The 22,633-nt window shown below is 42.7% G+C and overlaps 1 protein-coding gene across 5 annotated transcripts in view; it reads left to right on the top strand.

The window, feature by feature from the left end:
- Positions 1–22,633, top strand: part of PDE8A (phosphodiesterase 8A) — a 156,419-nt gene that overhangs the window by 59,012 nt on the left and 74,774 nt on the right. The window lies entirely within an intron of this gene.

The raw sequence follows: 22,633 nt of genomic DNA, 5'->3' as shown, positions 1-22,633 counted from the left end.
TATGCTTTGGCTGTCCTGCTCTTTGTCAGGAACGCAGGGAATTAGAATACTATTCAGTTTTTTAAACAAATTTGGAAGTTTTTCCAAGGTCAAGCTCAGAGAGAGAAGAGCTTTAATAACCCTACTGGCCTTCATTTGGCTCAAACAATTTGTGCCTGTTCCCACTGACCTCATTAGAAGCCGCCCTGGGCTGTGGGTGTGAAGGGGCTGCTCTCACCTCTCTTCTAGCCCACATTTTGCTTGCTTTTCACTTGGGTGCTGCAGTGCTGTCCACAGGCACCGTGTGGGAGCCACTGCTGAGCTGCAGAGGGAAATCCCAGCTCTCCCTGACACGGTGAACCTGGAGTTTGTGGGACTGGGTAATGCTCTAGGGCTGAGGCCATGTTAACTTCTTATAATGCAATAATTGTGGAGCAAATACGATTAGTTCCCTCTTCATTCCTTGTTTTGAATGCCTCTCTTCAGAGTATTTGAGCATTTTGTGGAAGACCTTTTGGTTGGCTGGAAAAGGCAGGACAACATCTCTTTCTATAAATGGAATAATAATTGCACTGTGCGCTGGCCAGCAGAGACCAACATCTGGATCCTGGTTATCAGTTATCTTTTAATCATGAATATGTAAAATGTCTTTCTTCTCAGCTGCTCTTTGCCAGAGCTCAAGGCAGTCAGGAGAACAGAGTTACTGGCCTTGTATTTCTTGCCTGGAAAGTCAGGAGATATCCAGTGGAACAAGGAGGGATAGCAGATTAGGATGGCATTTCAACTGCACAGATATTCCCTTAAGAAACTAAAAATTCACCTCTTGCCTAATGGTAGCAGTTTTGCTCTCTGAGATTTTGGAATAAGTAAAGAATAAGGAAGTCTTGGAGCATATTTTACATGTTGGGAAGAAACACACCTTGTGTTAGTAAGAGGGGCAGCAGAGATGGTGAAAGTAAGCCCAGTTGTCCTGCTGGGTACAGAGTGGGGAACATACAAATTCTGCTCCACCCCAAAGGGTGAGGATGGCTTTGCCTCTGCTCTGACACTCCAAAGTGCTGCCTCTGCTGAAATGAAAAAGGTGCTGGTGAGGACTTCTGGGTATCTTTAAAATGGAGTATGAGTGTGTGTTTGAAAGGTGTAGAGTTGGCTGCAGTGCAACAGATTGTTTGTATTGATTTGAGCAGAAAATGAATCTTTGTCTAAAGAGTAAGAGAGAAAACTGGTAGTTCTGTGACCTAGCTAGCCCTGAGGCACAGAGGATTTGAAGCCTTGTAAAAATCAATCTCTAATTAGTACGGGAATTTTGGTTGGAATGTGATCTAAATGCTTACCCATATTGGAATTTCTAGTTCAGTATTTTGGGGCTTCCTTTTTCAGTAGCAGAAGTTTTCTTTTACTCTCTGTGTATCACTGTAACCAAATAGTTCTTAAGCTCTTGTCAGTAATGTGCCAGTTCTTTAAAAATCTGTTGATTTAATGCAGCCTAATTTAATAGAAAAGGATGGGGTATTTTCACACAAAGAGTTTAGCTGCTAGCACTTAAAAATAGCTTTAAAGGCCTGTCTTTTTAAAATGTGACCTTTATCTTCCCAGTCTTAAGGGAAAAGGAGGTTGGAAAAGCAGAGCTGAGTTGTGCAGCTATGATAAACACACATTTATCAAGTGCAGTCTGCCTACATGCTGGGTTGTGGAAGTCCATGGCATCATATTTCTGGTGAATAGAGCCCTTAGTTAGGGCTCTATCCCACAGCAAATATTTGAGGTTTTTCAGTCTATACAACCCTAAAAGATGCAGTTTTCAGCTTTGCAGGAGGCCTACCAGTGCAAAGGGAAAGTGGCCTGCTGTGAAAATGGGAAGCCAATTCAAGCACTGTCTGCTCATGGAGTGACACACTCAAGCCTGTCAGCAGAACAGTCACAAAAACACTGTCACCTCTTCCCCTTGGAAGGTGCTTGGATCTCCCAGGGCTCCTGTGCCAGGCTGACCAGGTAAAGTTCCCAATGTGGGCAGGACAGTGAAGGAAGGACTCCGTGGTTATAAAAAAAGGAAAGAAACCCAAATAGATGGGAGTATTCTGAAAGATGAGAAGGGATCTGTGGGAAAAGGAAATGAAAACTGGAAAGTGAGGCTGGAGAAAATGAACAGAAATGCTATGGAGAGAAGGGAGGAGAATGGAGTGCATGGCATGAGCAGTACACCCCACATGAGAAATAACAAACCAAGGATTTAGAAGTTGCTGAAGGAAAAAAAATCTGAAAATTTCTGTTTCAGCTTTGACTGGGGGGAGACCTCAAGCTCTGTCTCCTTTGAATACTGCAGAGTGCACACACTTTTTCTGAATATGTGCCATGGGTAACCTTTTTTCCTCTTTGTGGACTGGAAGCTATGGAGATACATTTGAAAACACATCAAAACTTTAGGAAATGTGTCTGCTTTTTAATTTCTTTTTAGTTCTAAATCTGCTTGCATAGCAAACTGGTAGAATAAACTCTTCAATGTAGAGATAAAAATGTCATTGAGGGATGAAAAAAATTTTTCAAGCTGAAGAGATGAATTTTCTGGTAGGAAAAGTATTTTGAAAAAAGTTCAAATAAATGTAATTAGCAGTGTGCTGTGGGCTGATGGGGGGAGGATTGAAGTGGATTTAGTGTGCTCACGAGTGTGTTACCAGAAATGCAACAGCACTGCAAAAATGATTTAATGTGAACAGAGCCTTAAAAAGAATTATAACCATCTGATGTATCTTTATGAGTGTCACCAAGAATTAGAGGCCTGAGTAATGCCTACTGTCTCCTGGCCTTTTTCATTGCTTGCTGCTAATTTAGCTGTGTTTCAAAAAAGAGAGCAGCCCAGGGACAGACAGAGAATAGGATTTTGCAGGAGCTGGTCTATGGACGTGCTTTTTGAGTTGGTACCTCTTTTGTGCTTACAGGTACACAAACATTTGGGTTTGAGTGACTTGGCAGGGCTTTAATTAACTCTTTCCCCAAACTGCAATCCAGAAGTCACTTATTTTAGTTTGTGACATGGGCAGCACTGTTAGAGTGAGTTAAAAGGTGAGTTTATGGTTGAGGAAGATCATACAGTGGTGTATGGCTGAGTGACTTTACTAACTGAACTGCTCAGACTTTTGGCTATGTGTCTGCCCAGCCTGAGCAGAATGAGCTCTGGCATGGGGCTGTGGTCCTTGGGCTCTATCACAGAATAAATAATGTAGCAGCAATGAATAGTAGTAAGGCAAGCAGTAGTACTGGTTGGCTTCCCTGGGAGATCCTAACTCCTCTTCTGTGGACATACATTCTGAAATTTCTTTGGCATCAGCCTGGAAGTGAAATACTTCTGTTTGTCTGAAGGAGGTTTTTCAGTTCTTTACAACACATAAAGCTTAGATCCTCCAGAGGCTACGCACACACAAGTGTTTCTGTGAGCTGGCTTTGGAAGTTAACAATGCTGCCTAAATTACCACTGAACAGGTTAGAAATCTGAGCCTACATTTTTAAATCAGTGCAAAACATTTTCTGTACTTTTTGTGTTTGCATTCTCTAAGACCTTCGGGATTGTCTGCTGTCCCAGATGGAGTGGGGCACGCCACTTGCAAGAGGAGTGAAGTATCTTTTATTGATACAGGGAGACAACAAAGCTCAGTGGTAAATGTGACGGTGGTTTAACAAGGTTTGATGGAGCTGTAGTTTTGGTTTAAGTCAGTAAATATTCTCAGGACTTTTGTCTTTGTGTACAAAAGATGTCCTGCTTGTCAAAGATGCATTTACCGTGTGCTGAGTCAGAGCCATATAAAGTAAAATGTTTGATTTGGGGCCTATAAGGAAACAAAGAGTAAATAAAGATACAGTGTCTTTTATGGTCCCTTTTAAAAAAAGAGGCCACCTAGGGTTACATTATTATTATGTTTTCACTAGCATGACATAATAGTGAATGAAGGATCTTTGGTGTGCTAAGGCCACTTCAGCAGCTCCTACCCTTATCCTAAACGTGAGTAAATTGCAGTTGGTTGGGTGATGCCTCAGTTGAATCTGAATTGCAGAGGATTTTCTGTAAACAGGTCCGAGAAAATGGCACAGAGATTGCTATTAAAGGAATAACTTTCTCCTGTTAATTGTCTCTGCACTGACCAAGGATGGGAGTTAAACATCTCCATGATTTTATGCCAACCAGGAAGAATTTCACTTTTGCTGGCTCAAATTACTTGATGTGTTTTTGTGCTTTGAAAACCTGAAAGCTTTGATATGGTGCATACTATGAACTGATGCCAAGCTGTGACTAAACAATCTCATTAAAAATGCAAGGTAACTGAAGCAAATATTTCCTTTGAAGAGACAGTATCAGTTAAGTACTCATTTCCTCTTTAAAGCCTGACATTAAAGGGGAAAAGACAGGTGGGCTAATAAGAACAAGATAAAGCTTGTTGTGTTAGTTTACCAGCTAATTTGGCAAAAAAGCAGAGTCTTGTTTCATGTAGTTTTAAGAGCTTGTATCACTTGCATTTGTTGTCTGAAGGATCAACTGTCTAAATATCTAGTATAATTGTGAAATGCTTTTGTGTGCACTTGTAACTTGATATATTTACATATTTCCCACAAGCTGTTGTATCACTAAGATAAGATCTCACCTACATAGACCCATCATCTGTGATGCTAATTCTGAGCCTCTGCATAGGCTTCTTTAACCACAGCAAACCCAAACCAAATGCAGGAATGTTTGCCATGGCACTTCTGGAACTTGCTCCCACTTGGTCAGTGGGAGCTCCATCCTGAGCCCTTCCACAGGCTGTACCAGCTGAGATCCAAAACACCCATCTTACACGAGTCTATCATGCATTTCCAAAATAATTAAATCATGCATTTTTTGTTAAATTAGTGTACAGGATGAGGTAATCTTTCTTAGCATTACGTTCTGGTTGGTGGATTGCCCCAAGAGGAGGGTGTTCCTTGAACACTGAAGTAGAACAGCCTGTGTTCTTGGGTGGTTTTATCTGTTTTCTATAAGGGTCTGGGCTCGTGATACCTGCTGCCAGCCATCCCACACACATTTGGGCAGGGGCCACCTCCTCTGCAGGGCAGAGTGTGTCCAGCCCTGGCATTGCACAGCAATGCAGTAGGTGCAGGACACCAGTGCAGCTGATGTGACTGTATTTTTGTGGTAAAGTGAGCAAAATTATTTGCCATCCAGGCACAGAATATCATTGGCATAGCATGTTTGGTGATCAGCTGTAGTCCTGTTACTCACTGTTTTATAGTGTCTCCCTAAAGCCTTCTAAGAGACAGAAAGCAAAAATCTTCTTTCCTTGCTTAATCAAAGCACTGAACACCACCATGTAGAAACCAGGAAAGCAAACTCCTATGGCAGAACTCTCCTAGATGTATTTTATGTATCAGAGCATCTCACAGTCATTTTGCCCACAGATGTGACAAGAATGTAATTGCAGAAGTGATAAAGTTGTGTACATCAGTGTAAAAGCTAAAGCCCAGGCCTGGAGGGATTCCCATTAGTTTCAACAGGCGTTGGATAAAGCCCTAAGAAAACACGTAAGACATTTTACAGAAGAGACTCAGCTTTTTGGCACACTGCTTGCCTTCCAACCTCTACCATTTCTCTTTCCATCCCCTAAAAATATACAGATACTGTGATTCTGAAATACAGATGTGTGCTGTAGGGTCTGTACCCCAGACTGAGCTGCGTGTACCAAGATACCGGGCAGATTAGCTCTGTTGACACCAAATATTTTGCATCACTTTGTAAAACACAGAAAAAGCCCATTGCTGCTCTAGAAACTTCATAAACTGAATGTATAGATTCCTGGCTGCTCTTGTGGGACTTCCAGCACCCAGTTGTGAGTCACAACATTGAAGTCTGGAAGGAAAGAACATCTTGTAAATTGTTTCAGAATTGTCTTTCACCTCCTATTCTAATGGGCTCCCAAGCTTTTCTCTGGGTCAAGATGCATTTAATTATAAAAGATGGGAACATGAGGGATTACAAGACATCCGTGACTTTTTCCATGAGAAAATAATAATAATAAACTTTCAGTAATTTAAGGATAAGTTCAAACTTCCCTCTGGAGACTTGTACATGCATTTGCAAATGAGAGAGTTCTGATGTCTCCTAAGAAAAAAAATAAATATCTCACAACAGGAAAGGATTTGTTTGGAAGAATCTCTCCTCCACAGCTGAGACTTTTAATCACTGTCTGCACTAGAGAAGCTTTCTGCTGTGTTCCCAGCCTTGCAAACACCCTCTCGTGCCCACAGGCAGTGAGGTGCACACATTTCCTCTGGCTGCTCTCATGCCAGGCTGGAAGGGTTGGGTTCTGTCCCCAGTAGAGCCCAATGGGGGCTTTCCATTTTCTTTGTGAAGGTCTGGATTCCTGGTAAAGCAGTGGAGAAGAAACATCAGGGCTGTAAAGCCACATACCAGATCTCCTGGCTTTTGATCACAAGAGGTGCATTAGTGCCTCCCAGGGTGAGTGGAAAAGGGAGCCTGGTGAGGTGCAAGAGGAGCCCTGAGTGCCTTTGGTAGTTCAGTTATGTCACAAGGTTGTACAGGTGACGACTGCATTCTTCTAGCAGCACCTTTTAAGAAAACATTTCTGGACTATAAAACATTTTAAGGTCTCTTCCATCCCCACCCCCATTTTCTTCCATTTTCCTGGGCTGGGCTGGGGCAGAAAGCAGCATTTTTGGCTCCTTCACCCTGCCTTGCTGCTTCCTCTCACTGACAGCTCCTGCCCCTCGCCCTCCTGTTCACCTGCACCCTCAGCTCCAGGCAGGAGCCTGTGCTGCTGCAGAGACTGCTCCAGGGAGCAGTGGGAGCATGGTGAGGATGGCTGGGGCAGCCTGCCCGAGTGCCCACCGAGCTCTGAGAGCACAGAGCCCTCCCTGGACAGCATCTGGCTGCCACTTGTGCCTGGGGGTTGTGTCAGCTGAAAACCCAGAAGGACACCCAGAAGGAACTGAGAGAGACAGAAATATTTCAATTTGTGCAAAAGCCATGAGCACTTCCTATGAAAGCTCTGTCCTGTCCCTGGTGGACAGGCAAGTGGGTATTAAGGCCCTAACATTGTCATCTGCTTTAGTTTTTTTTCCCATCAGCTTTCTGAATGTTCTCTCTGGGCATAAGTGGCCCTTTAATGGAATTGTTTTTTCCTGTATCTCATCACAAGTCCTGCACATTTATCCTTGTGTTTGGAAAAAATTCTAAATATTCACATGAGCTTAAGCATAATTTATTTTCTTTTGTAGCTTAATAAAACCTTGGGTTTCATTCCATCTAGCTATCTTCAGGGATTTGCAAAAGGCCAGTGGGGCTGAAACACAGGACTGAACTAAGAGATAAAGGAAAACAAACAACTGTATGAATACCTAGAACTTGCTCAGAATGCAGTGATGCAGCTCCAGTGCTGGCTTTTTTAAAAAAGATGGCAAATTATTAATGATTCTAGGAGGAAATAAGTACAGTAGTGATTCTGCAATGTCTGGCTTGTTCTAAAATGTAATGTATTGGTGCAGCCTTCTTCCCCAGCGCTGTTGAGCCCGAGTTGTTACCCCAGAGCTGTGCAGAGACATGCGTGTGCCCCCAGGACAGCTCTGACACAGGGCTCGGCAGTTTCCTTGTTTTGCTGGAATGTCACTGGTGTGGGACACTGGTGGTTTCAGGAGAAACAATTCTGTAGGCAGCCATCCTTTCTTGGCATCCTTTCTGTGTCTTGGGCAGGGGAATCTCCTACCTGGTGAAGGTTTACAACAAAACAAATGCATTTGCTCCTATCCCAGCCTAGACATGCGTGAGTGTGGATGGAGTGTGTGCTCTGTGCACTGGGGCCTCAAAAGACACTGATTTCATGCTGGCAATGACAGACTTTAGACTCATAGAAGCCTTTTTTTTCCTTTGAGACCACCAGCTTCTCTTCATGTGGATTGCAGATGTTTATTTAGAATAGTGAAAAAATGATGAAGAAAGAAGAGTTTCTTAAAAGTTATTGTCATGCTACAATATCTTGGTTCCCATATCTCATGCCAAAAAAAGAAAAAAAAAGCCTAAAACTTTAGGTTGATTTTCAACATTTACATAACTGACATCTAAAAATATTTTACAAAGGGTTCTATGTCAGTAACCCAGTAGAATTCACAGTTCTGTAGAAATACGGTGCCAGTGATTATTTCAGACGGTTACTATTTTCTTTTTTACTTTTTCAAATGTGTGAGGGTTGTGACTTTACCATAACTTCTGCACTTCTTTTGGAAGGTAATATGCAGAATAAGGCAGGAAAAGGGAATTTGTTATTTTGCTGAGTGAATGATGATGAAATGAAATAATGTGTTCAAGTTCCTAAAGAATCAGACATATTTCCTAAGCAATAGAAGTGAATTTAAAAGCAGTATAATATTAGGGAACCTTTTTAAATTTTAAAAACTCACATTTATAAGGAAGTGAGGCACCATGACTAGAAATGTAGGTATTTTATTATAGTTTTACCCTGAAAACTTTGTTGCTATAAGAGATATTTTGCTAAATACAAACAAACATTAGTAAGTGGTTGTGGGTTATGGAAGGTTTGCTGCTAATTTAAATCCATACCATGCAGTTGAAGCTGCATGAGCCCAGAGGGGGTGCATTTGTGCGCCCCTCTCTTCATGCTGTAGGAGATTTTCCACTCTATCAGCCCTTAGAATCATTTTAGGTACTTGGGACAAATGTAATTTGTTTAAATATTCCTTATATCCTAAGTTTATTTAGTTTTAAAAATTATCAATCATCTTTTTAGCAAACGAGTGATACTGCATTCCTCAAACTGGATACATGCTTGGATTTCTCTTAAAGCAGATAAATTGGTACCGTAAAAATATTGGAGTAATTAATTGTTTTACATTTTAAAACAGTCTTTACTGAGACATTTACTATAAACATGGCAAATAAGAAGTATTCACTTTAAAAGTCCTTCCATTGTGTTTATCAAATAGCTGTTACAGTACTTTCAATGCTGTATTGAGTTGGAAAAAATCTGAAGCTGCTTTGTGTATTTTCCCTCAAGGTTAAAGGTTTGAATCATGGGATAATGTGTGATATCTCTAGGGCTCCTTGAAACAGTTCAAGAACATGCACAAAGGACTGTGGTTTGTGCTATATTTGCACAGAATTTAACATCATGTTCCTTTGGCTTAAAAACAAAGATGAAGATACTGGGAAAATATCCCCTCCTTTAACACCATGATACACATTTTCACAGAAAAACCTATAGCTGTTTTGTGAGGTGCAAAAAAGTAGTCATGCACTGTTTTCCTCACTTGTGATTTTTCTTTTAAAACTACCCTATCAATGGGAAAAGAAGTGCGCTTTGAAAAGCAAATGTTCCCTTTTTCAATTAGAATTTAATTTTTAAACAAGTTTATGGTTTGCTTTTGGTATGGCAAATTACAATATTTGAACTCGAAATCTCTCTCACATTTGAAAAGTAATTGTTAAATATTTTTTTCACTTAAGAGAAAAGCTGTCAAAAATTAAAACCCTTGGTGTGTATTTGTAAAATATATTCGTCTTGGTTTGTCAGCTGACATATCCCAAGAAATACTAGTGAGGTCTTGGGTGAGAGTTGTGTTCTCTCTGATTAATGAGGATTTCTTGTTAGCTGCTGGGCAGGGGCTATAGGAGCCAGCCCGTGTTCCCACTAGGAGGAGAGTTAAACTCGTGCTCTCTGCTTTACAACCATTTGGCTGTCTGCACAAAGCTGCCTGCAGCTGCAGGCTGAGCGTGATTTACTCTGCAGACACTTCAGTTGGTCCAGCTCAGACAGGACACAGCTCACAGGTGTTTCTGCTCATCCTTTTTATGGGCAGCTGTAATGCCTCAGAAAAACCTCCAAAGTTAGATTTGTAAGAAAAGACCTTTTCTTGAGTTCCAGGACCGTGTAATTAGCTGAGGGAAATTATCACTGTTCTTGTGTCCCCTCCTCGATCCTCTGTTTGTGCTTACTTTAACATTTGCTGTCAGTGCATTTGTGCTCTCTGCATTATTGTCTCTGAATGTTCTCTGTATGTATAAATATGCCAGTCCTAGAGCTCTTGGGTACTCCTGTATCCAGACACCTCCTGATTTTTAATGTATTTCTCCTCTGCACCACCCACGGAGCTATTGCTCAGGCGTGCAGGGAATAAACAACTCCACCAGGGTCACACAAAATCTCTGTGGTAGACCAGGAACTTGAACCCTGCCTTCCTCAGCTGCCTGTCAACTCTTTTTCTTGCTTTTTTTTGTGCTCACTTTTCTTACCACGAAAATCAAACATGCTCCACTTCACGCTTGCTCAGTCATGGGCTGTGTGTCACATGCCGACCTGAGGTGTGTTCTGTACTCCTGGTGTCCGTGGGACACTTCTTTGTGACAGTCAACACTCTGGAAGCCGAAGGGGCAGCAGGGCCAGGACAGTCAGGCTCTGCCCAGGGCCTGGCTGCCCTCAGCTCCTCCTGGTGCTCTGAGCCCCTGGTGTGATGTTAGCAGTGCCCACGTTCCCGTCTGGCTGGGAGGCAGGACGTGTTCCAGCTCGGGGGGCAGGCTGTCTCTGGACTTGCTGTCTCTGTGAAGTTTGTCCAGGAGCCAGAGCTGACAGTCTATCGAGTGAGCAGTGAGGGCGTGGAGGTTCCTCTTTCATGTTTCAGCATTTGACCTCTGGACATGTGTGAGGCTGTTTCTATCTATTCTCTCCTGTGCACAAACAGCGTGGTGTTTTATGACTAGAAAAAAAGGCAGATTTGGACATCTGTGTTCCCAATGTATACAATTCAATATCTATTTATCTTTTAGTTGAGTAAAAGATGAAGTGCTGATTTTGATCACTGTTATCTTTTTAGAAAGTTGTACCTGAGTGTATTCTCAGGGTCTTTATTGTGCATGTGTGACACCTTGGTAGTCCTTACTGATCCCACATTTCACAGCTTTACTCAAACACTGCCTGAGTTGCTTTCAGAGGGTTTGTAAAAGCTTAATACTGCTGCAGTCTCTACGTGAACAATTGGCTGGAACTAATTATGATGAATTCTTTTAGAGGTGTTTGAAGATGGCATGTTACATCCTATTCATGCATTGCAGCAAGTTCTTCAGACAGCTGTGTCATGCTTATTACCTTGCACATTTTAGGTCGCTGTGCATCATCTTTGTTGGTTCTGTTTGGCAGGAAGTTGGTCCTGTGGTTTTAGTCTCAGCTTTGTTTTCCTGTTGGACCTGTCTTTCAGCAGATTACATGAGTTTTAAAAGGGGACAGCAATACTTTGGATGCTTTGCCAAAATCAATACTACTTCTGGAATGAAATAAAATGCAAAACAAAAAGGACATATACATCTTTGAAGGCAAAAAAAAAAAAAAAAAATTCACCTTCCTTGGTGAAGTGTCATCACTGCATTGACTGCACTAGAATAAGTGCAGATTTAGACCAGCTGGAAGTGTCCCTAGTGAAGCACAGAGCTTGCCTTTTATTAACTTCTTCAGCTTCAGTTTTCAAATGTGCCTTCAGAAAAAAGGAGGACTTACAAATGAAATCATAGTCATAGGTTGCTGAAGAAAGACAATAGAGTGAGCTTCCAGAATAAGTATCATTCTTTGTGACTGATTAATCTTGCTCAAGTAATTTTCCATTGTTCTGGCTTTCTCTGGTGACTGCATAAAAAGGAGCATAAAATTAGTTAACAATGCAGAGTGAAAAAAATACTTTAGTGTTAGAAACACATATAATTCAGTGTTTAGTGTTAGAAATAAAAAATAAGGGACTTTTACACTGAAGCTATTAAAATGTATTCTTTTTTTCCGCTGTGATGTGATCAGCTTTTCAAGGATGGCAACATTTTAGGAAGGGGAGCCGTCTTGTAAGTCCATCTAGAGCTGTGCCATTTCCACCTGAGCAAAAAAATAAAAGTACAGTGATGGTGACTAATATATGAGATGTGCATCTCTGATTTGCTTACAGTTAAAATCTCCCATACACACAATTTCTTCCTATAACTGTGTGGCTACATTAATGATTGCCTTTATAGAGTAGCTTCTATTTTTAATTTTGAGCTGCTTCTGTGTTCTAATATAAAACTTGAACTCCCAGTTGAATTCAATAATTTATCTTCAAGAAACTCCTACAGCATTGTGGTTATTTGTTCCAACCTTTTCTTCCCTGTGACGAAATGCTGAAATTATGCTCAGGATGGGATTCTTCTGTTGAAGAGGTTAGAAATTAATGTAGGGAGAGACAAAATCAAGCCATGAAGTACTTTAGGGGACAGTCTGGGTATTGGTGGTTAATGAGTAAAGAGAAAAAAAGGTCTTACATAAACTGGTTGAAGAGAAGTGAAAAGCTACTCTGGAGGGAAAGGTAGAAAGCTGAGAAAATAATAGTGGGGACAGTGTATGGGAGGAGCTGGAGGGGAGCAAAGATGTAGAAGGTGTGAAAAATATCTACAGTACTGACAGTACTGTAAGTGAGGAAGAGGCTGCTTTAGTTTGCAGCAGTAACAGGAAACTGCTGGAGAAATTCAGAGATTTTAGCTGCTCAGTATAGGGTGGAGTGAAAAGTCTAGAGGCTGGGAAGCTGGACAAATAAAAGCTGAACAGTCAAGATGGTGAACCAGTAACAAAGAGTTTTAGCAGTAAGGAAAGTGCACAGCTTGGAGCTGCTGGAGAGGAGAAACACAGGACATACATAGAGAGTGAATTTATTGTCTGGTTTTGCAAATTGTTTGTAAAACTGATATGGTAAACAACTGTAAGTTTTGCTTTTAGCTTCAAGGCAAAGATTTTTAAGCAGAGTCCTCCTGTCTTAAATAGTCAAAACAAGTTTTTCTATATTTTCATCAACACTTCCATTTTTAGATGAAATCCAGCAAAGGTTCATAAGGTAGAGTAATAGCTGTATCCAAGGAGAACTGTCTCTATTGTTTGCTTCATGGTATGGGCTGTTCACAGGTCAGAAGTACATGGCGTGTATAGTCCTAGACTGATTTGCAAATGGTCAGCCTGGAAACTTGGCAGTGCTGTCAATGGTTTCATTACAACCAAGTACAGAAACCGGCTTGTGTTCCTCCTCCTATGGGCCAGAGCAGCTGGGACGTTTCCTGAAGGTGAAACACTTGAGCTTGGAGGGAGGAAAGAGGCAAACTGCTCGTGAATGTCACAACCTGGAAGCAATAGAGAATACTGGGAGGGGGGAAGTGCATGTTGCAATAACAGCCAGTTGCAACATCTCAGAAAATGCTTACACAGATGACTTTAGAAAGGAGGGAGATGTCGTGGTTCAAATGGCAGTACATGCACTACTATTCCCAGAAAAAGCAGAGGGAGCTATATGAAAAAAAAAAAAAAATCAGATAAATATATTTTGAAAGGTATCTTGAGTTCAGTACCCTTACATAGCCCAGACAAAGAGTCTCCTCTGAATTCTGCATTGCTGTGAAGGACAGGCTCCTTGGAGTCCATAAGAAGGCCCTGTCAACAGGGCCTACTGCAGCATTTCCATGGTTGGCTGAAATGCAAAGACACCACTTCCCAAGGTTATTTTTGGGAGCCCAGAATACTGTGGGGGTGTGACATGCTCTCCTGAAGCACTGAGCACCTCGGAGCCCTCACTGGCTTCAGTTGCTTAAACAGCAGCTATGAAGCACAAAGAGTATCCAAACCTTTAAAGTACAATAAACAGGGAAAATCTTTGACTTGTGTTTTTTCCTCCAACTATGAGACTGTTTCCCAGAACTCACAAATATTTTTAGTTAAGTTAATTAAATACAATTTAAGCAAACCTACTACTTCTCATCCTAACGCTGCTTTGTGGCCTGTGGCTGGGTGTCAGGTAGTATAGGAGAGGAAAAGAAAGATATATATTTTTCTTTTTTGTTTTTTAGCTTATGCCTCCATTTTATTTCTGTACATATTTCTGTAAACTGATTTTTTCCCCCTTACTATTTTTGTTCCTTTGGTGGAAAGTTAGTGAGACTCCAAAGTTTTTGGGAGAGTGCATGGATATATTAGGGTGATATCTAAATTCATAGATATTGAGATTTAGGCATGGTGCTTAAACCCAAAGGTCTCTGTCTCCATCTGTTGGAATGAGAAGGGCATAGCCCCAATGGTTGCTTGTTTGGGCCCATCACATGGAAACTGTAATTTTGTTTTATTGTCTTCTTGCACTCTGTTCAGTTTAACCAACATTAGCAACAGCAGTGGCTTGATGGTCTGCTTTGCCATGGAGGCAGAAGTTTGTCCTCACTGGAAAATAACAATTGTGGCAAGACCTCCTAAGGTGCTCAAGCACAGACTGCCTCCTTAAAGACAGTATTTCTATATCCCATAGAAATACTTGGGATACAAATGACTTAGGGTCCATGCCAGTCAGAGTGATCACTGTCTGACTTCAGTAAGGAACAGCCTTGGAAATAGGAGGAGTTTCTATCCTTCACCCAAACTACTGTACAAAACTGCCAGAGTGTGGAGAGGGCTGTGCAGCCTCCCCAGGAGCTCTCCTCAGAACCTGATTGTTCAGAATCTTCCTCCTCAGAGAGATTTCCCTCCTGACCCTGGAGCATCTTCTCTGGAGAGTTCTTCATCCCTGCCTGCCCTAGTGCGTTTGGAAGTGTGTCATGGATACCACAGGACTTAGCAGGGATTGGGCAACTCTGCCATTTGGACAAAATGTGTTTCTAAATGTTAAATCAGTATGTGATTGTATTTTTGTGCTCCTATGACCAAGGGAGAATACTGTCTATAAGTGTTGGGGTGAGTTCTTCTCTTCCATTAGTATTGATACAGTTACACCCATGTAAAAGGCAGAAAAAGTGAGAGAAGGTCATTCAGTTTTCAGATATTCTTATATCCATCATAATATTCAAAATGGTCCAGTGATAAAAAAGATTTTAGTAAATGCCTGAAAGCAAACATTGGAACTACATGGGCTTTAAGGTCCCTTCAAACCCAAGCCATTCTCTGATTATTCGCTGAGGGATTAAAGAACAAGCTTTGACAGGTTCCTGAAATGCACGTGAGCACCAGCTAGGATTTTCAGCAATACTCATCTTATGAATTCTCTTGGATGCTTTAAGAAGTTATGAGTCACCTCTCTGTGTGCTTAAACACTCATAAAGATTATCCCTGTATTTGTTCACTGAGAAAATCTCAGCCTTGTAAAGATTTAATTGGGAAGCTACCTTGATATCAACGGTGTAGTTCATCTCAGATCTAGGAATCTCAGTTTAGTAGGCTGAGCACATCTTTTGTTACCTTTTTCTCTGTTTTTCTCCTCTGTTAGAGAACTTCTGCTGCATGGCAGCAGATGTGCTGTGGCTCCTAGCTGGTCAAGTGGCCACGCCTGAGGCTTAAGGAGGGAGGACTGTTGCTCTGATGCTAGTGCCTTATCTTGGGCTTGCTAACTGGTGGGGAAGAGTTTGAAATGGTAAAAGTTTTCGTTACTGTCTGAAACAATTACACAGCACTTTCCATTTCTTTGTTGTAAAAGGTGTCTCACCCTATCTCAGCCTGAGTTTCAAAGTTCATCCAGCAGAATTTAGCTGAAAATTCACTTATTTTAGCTTTTAATGAACTTAAGAGTACATTTGACTTTGGAAAGGGTAGTGTTTCCTTTGATGGGTGTTTGGAACTTCCTGGTTTAATAGGGTTTTAATGTAGTGCTCATTAGGTTAATTAACCCACTCAAAGCATGTCCCTTCTAAAGGAGGCTTTTTTTCTGTTAATACACACAGTCTAAGCTATCAGACTTACTGTCAGCTTTTTCAAGAATAACACTCCTAACTTAAATACAATGTTTTCAAAAAAATCATCACACAAACATCAATAAAGCCATTCCATCATTATCTGACACACTGAACAGTCAGATGCAAGGTTGCCAATAGCAGCTCTGGGATGGCAGGTTTAAAACAGATGATGCTTTCATGCACTGCAGGCAGCTGGACTGGTTGACATTGCCCCATCTCTTCAGGACAGAGAGTATTTTTTCTGGGCTGGTGGTATTTTTATTCCTCATATAGATTACAAAACAAAACAAAGCATTTGTTGCTTAGCTACCCCTCTGGAGTGATGGTCTCTCTCACCATTTTGCAACTCTCTAATCTCAATGTTGCATTTTCTGCTTGTTTCTATTTTTACTGGCTGGTGTTTTATACAGACGCTTCTAGAATTTTTCATCTACCAGAGTGGGATGGCTGGGTACTGCTGTCTTAAAACTACAGAAGGGAGCCTAGCAGGGGAGTCTGGGAAAGGTCCCACAACCAGGATTCCCACAGCAGCACAAAAATGAGTTTGCTGTAGGTTCAGAGATACTAATTCTGATGAAATCGCCCACTTGGGGTGAAAGGGTCTGTATTTCTTTGCCATTGCCACATGGCTCTGTGTTAAGAATAGATTCATTTTGGATGAGATAAATGCCAGAAAGCAAAATATCTGACTCCCATCTTCTTCAAGACTTCCTGAGTGAGAATCTGTAAATTGGCATTTTGGAATCATGATACTAATTACTGCAGAGTACAGCAAAAGGCAGCAAGCTCAACTGTTTATGCAGTCAGAAACTAATCTGAAAAAATCTCTAAATTATTTATTTTGAAGGAAGCAAGACAAGCCTAATGTTCACAGCTGTATACCTTTACCCTTTTCATGCAGCCTTGGGGCGTAAGGGGAAGTCAAGAGTTTTGCTTAATGAAGAGAAAAATGTGGGTAAATATTGTGGATTCTGTTTGCACCAAAAGGAGGGAAGTATTTGGCCAAGCAGCTTTAGATTTTGGTTGATTTTCCTGGAGAAAGAATTCTCCAGGGCTTCTGCATGTGGAATCAGTCTGAGACTACGTGTGTGTTTTGGCCACTGGGCTGTGTCTCCTTGCCTTCTGCCTCTTCCCCTCCATGGCATCCCAAGCAGCATGCTTGTAGAAAGAGCCTGGTCTTAAATACAGCCCATTTCCCCTGCTAGTCAACAGATCCTGGCAAAGTGCTGCCAACCCTGACAATGCTTAATTTACAGCCTTTAGCCACAATGCCACTTTCTGGCATTGTTAGAGAAATCAGAGTCTGTTCCCATAAAGCTTGTAACTTGACAGCATTTATGTTACATGACTAATATGGCAATGGCAGCAATTTGCAATTAGCTGTGTCTCTCCTTGCCTCCCTGCCACGTGCCCCGGAGCCTACGTGTCTGTCTGAGCCTGACCCGCTTCCCTTTACAGTTTTCTTTCTCTATAATGTATGTTTTTGAGCTCACAGAGGGAAATGTGTGACTTGGTTAACTAAACAGTTGAATGGAAGCTGTAGACTGTACTGTCAGTTGATATCTGGCTGTGCTGCACAGTCACTGTCCTCTCCAGGCTTCTTGTTGTGTGACAGCCAGGGCTCAGAGCAGCTCTCAGGTTAGCTCTGCAGGTTACCCACCCACCCTGCTGCGCTTGTGCTGCGAGCCTTGGTGGAGAGGGCCACAGCCAAATCCCTGAACACACCAGGTGAAGAAACAACACTTTCATCCGTGGAGCTGGCCCCTGTGCTGGGGACCTGGTGTGGCCAAACGCTGTTTTGCACTTGACAGAAAAAGCCAAGCTCTAGTCTGGACACACGTGTGAGTGCCCTGCTCCCTGCCAGTCTGTGGAAGGTACCTGTCTGGTGGCTGCAGGGCGTCCTCACCAGCTCCCAGGGGCTGTGACATTACTGGAACCTCTTTGAACCCCATGTATCTGTATATAATTGGGGTGATTCCCTTTGACTCTGCTTTCACACAGCAAAAAAGACCTGGTGAGGCTGGATGATCCAGCAGCTCTGTCTGGAAGGAACAGCTGAGTGGGTTCCAGGAGCAGGGGACCCCACGGCATGCTGGAGGGACAGGGACTGTGGTGGGCGAGTTGCTGCCTCCAATTCCTGCTTGCCCCTGGCAAGAGCAGCACCAGCTTCTCTCCCTTCCCCCAGCTGCAGCTGAGATTTCAGTGAATCAAAGCTATAGAGTAGAGTTGAGTCAGAGCCAAGGAAAGACTCTGGCTCAAATCCACCAGCTAAAAATGAGCAAAGCTTTTGAGCCTGACTGGAATCTCTCAAAAACAAACAAACAAACAAAAATCCTTCCCCAAATCCTCGCTGTCTTTTTATTTGATTTTAGTAAAATCATTCATTGCATTTTCATCTATTTTCCAGATTTTTTTCTTCTTTTTCTTCATGCCTGATTATATAAACGTGTCATTGCACAGATGTATATTTAAGATTTTTCAGTCAGTGGTGGAAAGTGTTCCTTTTTGTGGTGTTTTCATTGAGACAATCAGGGGCAAAGTTCTTGTGGCAGCGCCAGGTCCAATACCACAGGAAGAGCTGTGTCCGCTGGAAACACCACAGTGGAGTACAGAATCCACAGTATTTTCTAAAAACACAGAATGGTTTTGAAAGCATTTAAATTACTGCAAAGTCAGCTCAGATTATTATTTTGTCTCAAATTGTTTATTTATCTTTGTTTTGTTTTTTAAAGAAGTGCTGGGGACCGTGACTTACCTTAAATCTGGTTTTGCCAGTGCCATTCCAGTGATAAGTGCTGCTGTACAGTAATGGAAATGCCATGATTGCATCATTTGCAGTCCTTTAGAGATACACAGTTCAGTCAACAGCCAAGGAGCTGCTCTGCCTGGAGGTTTTATTGACACTGTGTCTGGTTTTGCAGTCTTTATTCTGCAGCAGCATTCACAAAGAAATGAGCTGTAGCTCTGATTTCTGCAGACTTATCTCTCTGAATGAATCCTGCTGAGATAAAGTGCTGCTTGTGCACAAGTGCTCGCATGAGCAAGGGTCCCAGGCTGTAAAAAAAACATACCATGAGTAAATAACATTATGGAGAGGAAGGTGAGGAGTAAATCTCTGCCACTGAAGGCAGTTCCATCCAGTCATTGTCATAGAATGGCTATGTTTTTAATTTTCTGCCTCCACTTTGACAAGTAGCTTAGGGAACACTAATTTGATCTTTTTATTCATCAGGGCTGTTCAAGAGCAGAAGCAAACTATTGAATAAATGGTTTCTTCCTAAAAGTCTGTATCACATGAGGAGATTTTAAAAATGAAGACTCTGGAATAGGCAAGCAAGTGTTGAATTCTGAGGGTTGGAAATAAGTCCTTATGTTTATGGAACAGCTTTCTTTTGCAGGAAGAACAGCCAGCTCCATGTATTAGTAAGTAAGACAGTGACAATGAGTTAACAGTGGTTGTTGAGCAGAGGATAACAGATGGCCCCTGGGGTGAGTGTGCTCCGGGTCCCAGCTGACGCTGTGAGCAGCACAGCCCTGCACAAGTGGGTTGTGAATGGTGCAAAGCCAGGGCTCTGCATCTCCTCTTGGGACTATGCTTGTTATTGCTGTACGAGCCCTGTACACTTTGACACTCAGCTTGGGGAGGGGAACTTCATGTCAACTTAAAAGTTTCTACTTCTTTCACCCATGCTGTATTTTACTGTGCTGAATTATTTTGCATGTTAGCTTTGTCTTTTTTACCCATGCTTCAGGTTTTGTGTGCAGGAGCAGACTATTGGAGCTGGTCTGTATTCTAAAAAGTCTCCTTTTGTAGCATGGAACAGTTGTTTTTTAAAGGTCTAATACTGTGTTTTAAGGATCTGTTGTTCTCATTGATGAAAAAATGAAAAAAGAGGACAATTTTACACAGTTTATTGTACACCACTTCAAAGACATTATCTGCCTGAGGGAGAGAGAACTTGGTAGCATTGTGGAAAAAGCCACAGTCAGTGTATAAACAGTATAGAAGTCAGAAGACTCTCAGAGAAATCAGAGTGAAGCTCCCTGGCTGGGGTATTTGTGCAGAGATGTAATCCATTTTCTCTTTGTCTTTACTGTGTGAGCATGGTCCACTAGGAATTCAAGGTGCCAGTGGCTCTCCAGCTTTTGATGGGTCTTTAACTCTCCCCAAGAATTATCCCAGGTGAATGTGTAGTCACATCTGTGCATTGGGGCAATGTCCTCTGGTGGGAATTGAAACAGAAATCAGCATACTTTTGAGGGCTCTTGCCATGATGTTGGCTGTTCCTGGGGCCCGAGGTGGCTGAGGTCCATCCTCTGCCCTGAACTTCAGATGAGCTCAACCATGCTGTTTGTGGAAGGGCAGCTGCAGCAGCGGCAGGGCTGCTCTTATTAACCATATCTGCCACTTTTATGCTTATTGGGCCTTGAGGGAAGAGTCTTTCTGTCTCTTTAGTATTGTGTTAAAATCTTGTTTAGCTGCCACGTATTTCCTTGATCCTTTCTTTCCCATAATCACCAATTAGCAAGATGTGTGTGTACATGCAGATTCTTCCTTTCTAATTAGCCAGTTCCTTACGCCCCATGGATTCACTGCCATAAACGAGTTTTATGTAACCTCTCACTCCTCTGTCCACGTGACACAGTGCAGTCAGCTCCAGACAAAAGCACCCAGACAGCTGTGCTTCTAAAAATGCCTTTATTACAGGTTTAAAGTTGACACACGTCACCCATGAGCCAAGGCCTCATCTTTGCCCAGCCTGCAGTAAATGTGACACTCCTCATCCTCCAGGCCAGCTCTGTCCCCCCCTCTGGGAGTCTGGGAAAACAGGCCTTGCAGAGAGCCCCAGAGGTCAGCAAAACAGGCACTGTCAGACAGATTAAATACAATCAGAAGTTGCTGAATCTCTATGGTTTAGCAACAAATCATACAGAGTGGTCAGCAGGAATACGAATATGTGCTATAAATGAGGCATTCTGTGTCCAATTATCCTTGGGTTCCTTAGCTATTTAGTTATTTATTGCTTTATAGAATTTTCTAAATGAATCCACACAAATGAGGCAGAGGTACTAAATCAAAATTAAGCCAGCACACAGCCATGTACAGGAGTCACAGACAGCACACATAACCCCAGCAGGCCAGCTCTCATCTTAGTCTGCATGTTGTTTATATGCTACATGCCATTTTCTGCCAAAGTAAAGATTCCTATCATCATGGTGGCTTTCTTTGATGTCCAGCAGGGCAGATGCCTTGTACACATGGAGGAAACTGAAAAAGTCTTTGTTCTGCCCTATCCAAAGGTCATGTTTCCAAGAGTGAGACTCTTCAGAGCCAAATCTTTCAGGATTTTAATACTGCCTGGGAATAAGTGAAAAATAGTTTTCCACAAATCAAGCCTGCATCTTGGTAATGAGTTGTGGAGTATTCATGAAGGGAGATTTCAGTTTTAATCTTCAAGAGGGCCCAAATATGATAGTCTTCTATAGATTGTAGGCATCACACTCCACTGCAGCTACTGACATAGAGACTGTAAGGGTTGAACTGGTCTGTGCATGCAACTAACCCAGCACTGGGGCTGCTGCCAGAGATGGAGGCTTTGTGTGCTGTCAGGGACAGGGATTAGGAGCTGCAGGGCAGTTGTGCTGGAGGGGCGACAGTCTCTGATGTGTCTGCCAGCATCACCAGCTGCAGGTCAGGGAGAGCAGGCTCTGCTGAAAAGAGGGAAATCCCAACTTAATCTGCTTGTGGTAGATCCTCTTTCCTGGGCTCTACCCAGAGTAGCAAAAATTCCCTGTGAAGGAAAATGAGTGACTGAGGATGATCCCTGGTTGTCGTGATGGAGCTGAGAAGCAGAGGCATTCAGAATGCTAAAACAGTGAAATGTAACAGATTTATGTGAGAGCAGCTGCTTCCCTGCTGTGCTGCTGGGTGCACTGCCTGCTGGGGACCTGGGTGGGTTGCTGTGCTGGCCATAGGACAGGCTGGCAGCCCTCTGCCACCGACTGCTGAGGCTGTTACTGGTCTGGCTGGGGCCTCCATCCATCTCTGGTTAATGGAAACAAGAGGACAAGTGGGTGCTTAAAAAGGGGAGTGAATAAATAGGACTGAAAGGGGGAGGAGATAAGGCAGGGAGAGCAAGGCAGGGAAAAAAAAGAGGAAAAACCACTGAACATGAGGTAGGGAGTAGAGAAAAGGTGGACAATGAGGAAAAAGAGAAGCAAAAGTATGGCAAACAGTGAACAGGAGTGCTTGCTTCCTCAGCTGCCCTGACCCTGCTGAGCCAGCTCTCCTGAAGCATCTCCCCCTCGCCATGAACTGTCCTGCCCCAGGGCACAGTGCCCAGCTGTTCCTGTTCCACAGCAGAGCCTGACCATCCTACCTTGCGGAGGGCAAGGTGTGCAGGAGTGGGGAAAGCAGCCCTCCAGCTCTGCCTGCTCCTGCTGCATTCTGAAAGAACTGATCCTTCGTGGCATCAGTGCCTTCTACTTCATACTCGGGTCTCCGTAGGAAGGCAAAAAGTTGTCTCCTTCAAGGGAAGTTTAGGTTTGTGTCTGCTGTGTCCTAGTGTGATCAGCTCAAGCTGAACTGGTGCAGTCCAGGCAGAGGGAGGGGAAGGGGACATCCATGCCAGCAGATGCAGTTTCACACCGAGGCACCACTGGCTGTGGTAAGACAAGGTGAGAATGCATAAGACCATTGTCAGCACAGTAAATATGGTTTGCACCACTGAAGGATTTTGCAAGTCATTCCAAGGTCCATGGACGTTTGAGCTCCTGCCTCGAAGTAGTGTCAGACTCCTCCTGTTGTTCCCCTGGCCTGGCAACGTGGACTTCGCTTTGGATGGGAGTGGGTTAGAAAGGAACCAGTCCAAAACTCCCCCCCTACCCCCAGCTGTTCAT

Source organism: Pyrgilauda ruficollis, unplaced genomic scaffold, assembly GCF_017590135.1.
Source record: "Pyrgilauda ruficollis isolate IOZ18807 unplaced genomic scaffold, ASM1759013v1 scaffold23, whole genome shotgun sequence".
NCBI lineage: Eukaryota > Metazoa > Chordata > Aves > Passeriformes > Passeridae > Pyrgilauda > Pyrgilauda ruficollis.
The sequence above is the reverse complement of the archived record's forward strand: the minus strand, read 5'-3'. Positions and strand labels throughout refer to the sequence as shown.